Source organism: Elephantulus edwardii, unplaced genomic scaffold (genome assembly GCF_000299155.1).
Source record: "Elephantulus edwardii isolate Elephantulus edwardi_28Jun2011 unplaced genomic scaffold, EleEdw1.0 scaffold00152, whole genome shotgun sequence".
Taxonomy (NCBI): domain Eukaryota; kingdom Metazoa; phylum Chordata; class Mammalia; order Macroscelidea; family Macroscelididae; genus Elephantulus; species Elephantulus edwardii.
The window spans coordinates 4,475,757-4,484,873 of record NW_006399902.1 but is presented as its reverse complement, the minus strand read 5'-3'; the positions used below and the strand labels follow the sequence as shown (position 1 = coordinate 4,484,873).

The following is a 9,117-nucleotide window of genomic DNA, read 5'->3' as shown; positions in this document are numbered from 1 at the left end:
CGATCTTTACAGTTTGGAATTTTACCTCTAGGTCTCTGATCCATTTTGGGTTGGTTTTTTAGCATGCGGTGTGAGATGTGGTCTAGTTGTAGGAGAGACCATGTGGACAGAGGCACCTGGCTTATTATTTCACACATCAGCAGAGGCACCAGACCTGTGTGTTAAGCCATCTTTCATTTCCCACCCCAATAGTGTCTTCAGATGACTGCACCCAACATTATATGGATTAAAAGAATAGCTCCGATAAACTAAATTCTGATGACAAAACAGTGAACAAATGAATGGTTTTTCCTAAGCCACTAGTTTTTTTGGGGGGGCTTTATTACACAGTAACAAGGTGTAACATGACTTGGGAAGACATAAAGAAAAAAATAAATAAATGGGCATTAGACACGTGAAAAGTGCTCATAATTAATAGCTGTTAGGATGTTTTAAATTAAAATCACAATAAAATATGTTTTCTTAGTACTAGATAAGTAACTTCCCCCCCCACCCCCGAGTGCAAATTGGAAGGTGAAACCAGGCTACTCCTCAGAGACAAGGATTCTGAAGCTCTGTCTGACATGCTTTGGGCATGTTGCAAGGAGGGACCAGTCCTTGGAAAGGGACATCATGCTTGGAAGGGTGGAGGGACAGCACAGAAAAGGAAGACCCAGGATGAGATGGATTGATTCAGTGACTGGGGTAATGGAAGTAGGTGTGTCAGAGACAATGAAGTTGGCTCAGGGTAGAGCAGAGCTATTATGCGTAGGGTTGCTATGAGTTCCAAGTAACTCGATAGCACATAAGAACAACATGACAGAGCTCTCCAAGCCCTGCCCTTTCTCAAGGTGTCTGGATGGAAACTGTGTCAAGGATGTGAGATCCTCAGTGTGTGTGGGGAATGAGTTGCAGTGAGAACTCCCCAGCAGCAGAGGGTCTCTCGCGCTCTCAGTGCTATTGTTGGGCTTGGTGGGCCAAGGGGCTTTTGTTCTTTGGAGACCACTTGAACCGTCAGGTTGACCGCCCTGTTGCTGTAGCCAAATTCATTTTTATACTAAGAAAATGTAATTCAGGGCAATGCTAGCCCCAAAATGAAAGGTGGAAGAGTGGGTGTCACTGTTAAAGTCACAGGAGACAACCTGGTTTTCAGTGTATCCCATGATGCCCCTGAGGGGCCCTTTTGATGCCTGCTTTGGTACTTTCTTGGTGTCCTCATATTTGGCAGCTTTCTCCAGATGGCAAATCAGATCCAATCCACAACTGACGCATTGGGAGTGGGGACATGGAAAGTCGTGCCAGTAAGTTTTCCATTCAACTCAGGATGACCTTGCCCATGGCCTTGGCAGCATCAGCAGATGCAGGGATGATGTTCCAGGCATCTCCACAGCCATCAAGCCACAGCTTTCCAGAGGGGCCATCCACAGTCTTTTGGGTGGCAGTGATGACATGGATGGTGATTATGAGTCCGTCTACGATGCTGAAGTTGTCATCAATGGCCTTGGCCAGCAGGGCCATGCAGTTGGTGGTGTTAGAGGCATTGCTGACAATCTTGAGAGAGTTGTCATACTTTTCACAGTTCACACTCATCACAAACATAACATAGGAGCATCAGTAGAGGAAACAGAGATGATCACCCATTTGACACTATCCTTCAAGTGAGCCCTAGCCTTCTCCAAGGTCATGAAGACACCAGTGGACTCCACAACACACTCAGCACTGGCATCGCCCCATTTGACGTGGGCAGGATATCACTCAGGATAGTAATGGCTTTCCCATTGATGACATGCTTCCCATTCTCAGCCTTGACAATGCCATTGAACTTGCTTTCAGTGGAATGATATTGGAACATATAGACCATGTAGTGAAGGACAAAGAAGGAGCTATTGATAACAACAACATCTACTTTGCCAGAATTAAAAACAGACCTGATTATCAGTCATTGAATGTAGCCAAATCTGTTTACCATAGCAGAGGCAAAGTTTAACAGGATAGCAAGCAATAAATATTGCAGAGGATGCAGAGAGATATGAACTCTCATACACTGCTGGTGGGATTGTAAAATGGTACAGCCTTTCTGGAAGGCAGTTTGGCATTGCCTCGAAAAGCTGAACATAGAAATTTCATATGACCAAGCTATTCCACTGTTTGGAATATACCCTTAGAAAATTAGAACTGAGACACAGTCGGAGACTTGTACACCAGTGTTCACAGCAGCATTATTCACTATCACAAGAACATGGGAAACAACCCAAATGTCAAACCACAATCGAATGGGTTGAGATATTGTGATACATTCACATGATAGAATACTGCACAGCACTAAGGAACAACGATTTTGAAAATTAGTACCTAACTTGGGAGGGACTAGGGAGCATTATGCTGAATGAGCTAACTCAGTCTCATAAGGACAAATACTGCCTAAGACCATTATTATAGAAATAGAAAGATAACTAGTTAAACTTGTATGAGGATCCATACAAGGAACCTGGGAGAGTGGAATCAGAGGGGTGAGGATGGGCAGGGGGGAAGCCATAGAGTTATATAATTTGGTGGATGGAGGGAGAGGAGGTAAAGAAAACGGTATAGATCTGGTGAGAATCTGGAAAGACAGGGTAATGATGGACCTAGTTCAATGGTGGTTAATTTTATAAAACATAATGACTAGGAATGATTATATGAAACACAATGAGAATGAAGGATAGTGTGAAGCACAATGTATAGGAACCTTGTTAGCAACTAACATAAAATAAAGTTTTTTAAAAAATATCCATTTACTCTGACCTTCACCATCATGTTTCAGGGATGCAGCTGAGGCTGCATGAGAAGAGAAGGCTGTCTGTCAATCAACAGGAGCAGAGAGCCTAGATGAAGAACATTTTATTAAAAAAACCATATAAACAATTCCAAATATTGGTGAGGCTTCAAAGTGATTGAACTGTTAGACATTGCTGAGACATGAATGAGAAAACAACCCTAAACCAATACAACTACCTCAGAAAATGATTCAAAAATTTCTTAGAAAATGAAACACTTTTCTATCATATGGATTAGTAATTCCAGCCCTAGGTATTTTCACAAGAGATCTGAAATGATTCCAGATCTGGAGCAGGAAATGGAAAAGATACTGGAGAACACAATGATATGACTGCATTCTGGTGGTACGGTGTATTGCGTGTGAGGCCACTAACTCAAGGTTGGCAGTTCAAATCTCTATGGGAGAAAAGTGAACAGTCTCTTCCCACAAAGATTATGGTCTGAGAAACTGGATGGAGGGTCACTGTGAGTCAGAATGACTTGATGGCAGTGGATATAAAGTACACCCATCAGCAAGGCTTGCCAGAAGGCTTGCGAACAGGAATCCAACCTGGATCTGATTAAAACTCTAAATCCAACAACCAATTAACAGGAAATCCAGGGGAGAGAAGCACATGCTCCAGCTACACCACAGGGATGCAATTATCGATGAGTGGGGAGAAATAAGAAGGCAAGTGATCTGATTTGCTTAAGAAATGAATCACAAGAAGAAAAAGGAAGGGAACAGAATTACAAGATTCTAATAGGACACAAAGTTTAAAGAAGATGTATCGCTTCTCGGCCTTTTGGCTAAGATCAAGTGTAGAAGATGTAAAAGACATTTAAAAAAACAAAGCAATAAACAAACTAAAACCACACCCATCAGGATGATAGCTGCTCTTGGGAGTGAAACCCAAAAAGGAGTTTTGACTGAGAAAAGCAGGTGTAGAGTTTCCATGGCAATGACAGTGTTTTGAGCTGAGGCTGGGTTGCAGGCAATGAGCGTTTTGTTTTATGATGGTTTACTGATGTGTACATTTTTTTTGTTTCACGTGCTTTTCTGGTTTTGTGCTGTAGTTAGCAATCATTCACTCACTCACTGCCATCAAGTCAAAACTGGCTCATTGCCAACCCTCCAGAGGGGTTTCAGAAGCTGTGAATCACATGGCAGGAGGTTGTCCATCTTTCTTCCACAGAGCAGCTGGTGGATTCAAACCACCTGCCTTTCAGTTGGCAGTACAGGCTACCACTAGGCTACCAGAGCTCCCCTGCAGAAATTGTTAAAATTTATTAACAAAATGAATGTTAAGTGTAGATATTCATAGGCTTAAGCCCCAGAGATTCTGATTTCACTTTCCAATTGTCATTTTACTAAACTTTCCAGGTAATCAGAAAATCATTCCATGTGTAATGACTTTACAAAGAAGAAAGTATTTAGCAATCAATCTAACAAAAGGAAATAAAAAATCTCATACTCTGAAAACTGTAAAATATTGTTGAAAGAAATTAAGGAAATCTCAAAATGTCTGTGAATCAGAAGATTTAGAGTTGTTAAATTTTCAGTACTCACAAAACTGATGTACAGATTTAAGTCAATCCCAACCAGAATCTCTCTGATGTTTGTAAAAAAAAAAAATAATAATTTGTGTTGGTTTGAATACAATAATTTCTATTCCTTGTGTTTCATTCACATGCATTGTGTTTTATATGATCATTGTTATAGATTGTATTTCATTCTTGTACATTGTGTTTTATACAATCATACATATACATTCATATTCATATACATTGTGGGGGGTTTTATTTGCTTGCACTTTTTAAATAATATTTTTAATTGGTTTTCATGTAATAATTTCTTTACATTATGTTTCATTTATATACATTGTGTTTTAAACAATCTTTCATTTACATTGTATTTCATACACTCATTCATATACATTCTATTTTGCATTTTTAAAAAAATTGTTTGCTTAAGAAGTTTATATACCTTGTGTTTCACACTATTCTTCATTCACTTTGTTATTCATGCAATATTTCTTGTTTGTTATATTTTATAAAATTAATCACCATTGGACCTTGCCCATCTTGTGTTTTATAGAATTAATTGTTATTGTTCTGTACCTGTTATCACCCTGTCCCTTCATGGTCCCCATTGCATTTTTCCTATTCCTTCTCCTTGCCCCAGTCCACCCACTAACTTTTGCTATCCGACTGATTTCCTCCGTCCCCACCTCTTTTTTACCTCCTTCTCCCCTCCCCCTTTCCTTTTTGAACATTTATATCTGGCTCAGTTATCCTCCTATTTTTACAATAACAATCTTATACAGTATTTATCCTTTTGTGACTGGGTTATTTCTCTCAACAGAATACCCTCTAGATTTTCAAGTGATATATAATATTTTATGAATATTTCATTCTTCTTCTTTGTTGTTATTGTGCATCATTGAGTTGGAACCAACCCATAGCTGACCCCCCCCAGTGGGTTTTCAGAGGCAGTTATTCGCATGGGAGGCGACTGCCCATTCTTTTCCTGCAGAGCAGCTGGTGTTCTCAAGTTGCATGCCTTCAGGATTGCAGCACAGCTTCTTCAGTGCTGCATAATACTCCATTGTGTGACTGTACCAGTTTCACTATCAGTTTGCTGCTGAGTATTTGGATTATTTCCATTGTCTTGTTATTGAGAATATCTGAATATTGCTATGAACATAGGTGTTGTTCTTGTGTACCGTCAAGTTGAAACCAACTCCTAGCTGACCCTCTGTCAGGTTTTCAGAGGCAGTTAATCACAGTGGGGCAGCTGGTGATTTGAACTGTGTACCTTTGGTATTGCAGCACAGCATATTGCCACTAAGCCACCAGTGCTTAGGTGTACATATTTTCCTTTGTGTTTCAACTCTGGTTTCCTTGGGTATGTTCCTAGTTCAAAGTGCTGGTGGCTTGATAGTAAGGAGTTGTGCTGCTAGCCTAAAGGCACGAAGTTTGGCTATCCACCCGTGGCTCTATGGGAGAAAGAGAGGCAATTTCCTCCCATGGGATTTACTGCCTCTGAAAACCTGCTGGTGGGTTAGCTATGGGTTGGTTCTGACTTGATAGTAATTTAACACAGCAATATATTCCTAGTAGTGGAATACCTGATTCATGAAGGAAATTCCTTATTCCGTTTTGAGGAAACTGCAGGCTGCCTTCCACAGTGGTTGTGCTATTTTATTATCCCACCAGCAATGCATAAGAGTCCCAATTTCTCCATACCTTGTCGACATTTATTGTTTGCTGTCCAGTTAAATTTTGCTATTGTTATTGGGGTGAAATGATGCCTCTGTTGGTCTTTTATAGTTTGGGGGGTTTACCCTTGCCTCTCTGATCCACTTTAATTTGGATTTTGTGTATGGAGTGAGATGTGGATCCTATTCCAGTTTTCTGCAGGCAGATGTACAATTTTGCCAGCATCATATTTTAAAGAAACTGTAGTTTCACTACTTAATGGGTTAATGGGTTTTGTTTTCTTGTCAACTAACAACTGACCGTAGGCAGCGGGGTTGATTTCTGGGTCCTCGATCATATTCCATTGGCCTATGTTGCTGTCTTTGTACCTATCATGCTGTTTCCATTGCTACAGCTGTGGTTTTGAGATTGAGGAATGTTATGCCTCCTAATTAATTATTATTTTTCAAAAGAGCTTTGCTTACTGGGGATATCCTTCCTTTCCAAATGGCCCAAATGATTGGCAATTGCCTTTTCTATTTTTTCGAAGAATGAGTTTGGTGTCTATATGGAGATTGCATTGAAACTGTAGATTGCTTTTGGTAGGATTGTAATTTTCTCTCTGTTGAATCTTCCTATCCATGGACAGGGAATATTTTCCCCATTTAATCAGGTCTCTTACAGTTTCCTGTAGTAATGTTTTGCAGTTTTCCTTATATGGATTTTTTTAAAATCTCTGTTGTTGTAGTGTTGTGTCTCTAATTAGATTTATTCCTTGGTCTTTCCTCTTCTGGTTAGTTATTTAAATATTGCTATTTTTAGCTGGTTTTTTTTAAAATCAAAAGCTGATTCTAAAATTAATATGAAATTGAAAGAGACCCTGAATAGGCAAAGTAATTGTTTTAGAAATCCTGGAAATGTTCTAAAATTGACAGTAACAATGTTGGCTCCCGTTGAGGCTGGTGAGTTCAAACGGTTGCAGACCGAGGGTAAAGTATTTTTATAATTATTAATAATGAGACAGACAACCAGGAATGAGACAAACCAGAGAGCATAAAAGGCAGGGGACCAGCAGTTCCATGACTGAAGCACCCCAAACCATCACTATCTGTGTAATTACTGGGAATTATCAGGAAGGTAAACAAAGGAAAATTACAAGGGAATAGAAAATAAAAACAAAGGATCACGGGGAAGTCTTTTGCAGATAAGGCCATGCTCCTCTCTATTGTTTACCTTATGCTTATCTCAGGAGGGAGGGATTTGGTAAATACAAACTAAGAACAATGTTGACTCTTAGGGAATGCCTTAGTGCCACAGGGTGAATTCTAGCTTGTATTACACCTCTCTCATATCCTGATAAGCATTTCGTTTACTTGGCTCCACAGTCAACACTCTTGGCACCAGGAGCCAGGAAATTAAAAGGCACATTGCGATGGGAAATTCTGCTGTTAGGGACCTCTCCAAAGTACTGAAGAGCAATGGTGTCTCTCTGGAGACTAAGGTGCATCTGATACAGGCCATGGTCTTTGCAATCACTTGTTATACATCAGAGAATTGGACAATGACCAAGGAGGATAGAAGGAGAATTGATGCCTTTGAGCTGTGGTGCTGGAGAGTATTGAGAATACCATGAACTGCTAGGAAAACAAACAGATTCATCCTGGGAAGGGTCAAATCGGGTGGCTCCTTGGAGGCAAGGATTCTGAGGCTCCATCTAACATACTTTGGACATGTTGTAAGGAAAGACCAGTCCTTGCAGAAGGACATCATGCTTGGAAGGGTGGAGGGACAGTGCGGGAGGGGAAGGCCCTCTATGAGGTGGATTGATTCAGTGGCTGGGATAATCGGGATGGGTGTGTCAGAGACAGTGCGATTGGCACAGGACAGAGCAGAGTTTAGGGCTGTTGGACATAGGGTCGCTATGACTCACAAATGACTCGATGGCACATAACAACAACAACATATCCTGATATAGCATTTGGTTTATTATTAACATTAAATTTTATATTTGACTTCCCACATCAAACGGTCAGAGAGATGTTGCCTTGAGTCAACAGTCAGCTGCCTACAGACTATACCTCCAGAGGTCCCTAACATGTCAGTGTTGTTGGTGGGTGTTGTCTAACGGACCCTGCCCCATTCTGAGCCATCTCACAATCTCCAACACATTCAAGTTCACTGTTGTAGTCACTGTGTCAATCCATCTAGTTGAGGATTGCCTTCTCTTTTACTGACCATCTGCCTTTCTCAGCATGATGTCCTTTGTCAAGGACTGGCCTCTCCCAACACACGCCCAAAATATGTGAAATGAATTTTCATCATCCTTGCTTCTAAGAAGCACTCTAGATAGGCTTCTTTGTTCTTTTGGCAGCCCATGGGATATTCAATACTCTTCACCAACACCATAGTTCAAAGGCTTCTATTCTTTGGTCTTCCTTATTCATTGTCCAACTTTCAGAGGCATGCATCAGTAGAAGTGCTCAAAAAGAAAAGAAGAAAGACGCCCCAGGAGTTTTTGATCTAACAGTTCAAGGTTGCATTCTGAGAAACACCAGCAAAGATATTGGATAACCAGGAAGGAGGCTGCACAATTTAGGAAGATTCCTCTAGGAGGTGTGGAAAATCGATTTGTGGAGCCTGGAGGGTGACTCATGGGTTCTGAAGAGAGAAGATGAAGGTGCAGAGATTAGGGTAGGAACTCAGGAAGGGGAGGGGATGTAGATAGAAGAGATGTTAGGAGAGCAAGACTTCAAAACACTTTTCCAAATTTCTAACAGATGTTAAACTTTGGCACTGAGGTATGAGAAATCAGAATTCAGAAAATATTCTGTATTTTTCCTAACACTTTACTTGCCTTTTTGAAAAATAGGGTTTTTCTATAAGAGGATTATACTAGAATTTCAGAGATTTTCTGTTAAAATGGAAGAACTTTCACAACAAAAATAACCAGATAATATTAAATTCATGTTTTATTGATATTATGAACAATATTAGGCTATATATTTTAATAACATTCAAAAATTACCTTTACTGTACTTGCTTTGGGAGTTCTGTTGTCTTAGTGGTAAGGAGTTGCACCGGCAATCTAAAAGAAAGCAGTTTGCCTCCACTGCCTGCTCTAAGGGAGAAAGACAGACACTC

At 40.3% G+C, this 9,117-nt stretch overlaps 1 pseudogene; it reads right to left on the bottom strand.

Annotated features, from left to right (window-relative positions):
- Positions 1 to 850: 850 nt before the first annotated feature.
- Positions 851 to 1,939, bottom strand: LOC102852142 (annotated as a pseudogene).
- Positions 1,940 to 9,117: the final 7,178 nt, after the last annotated feature.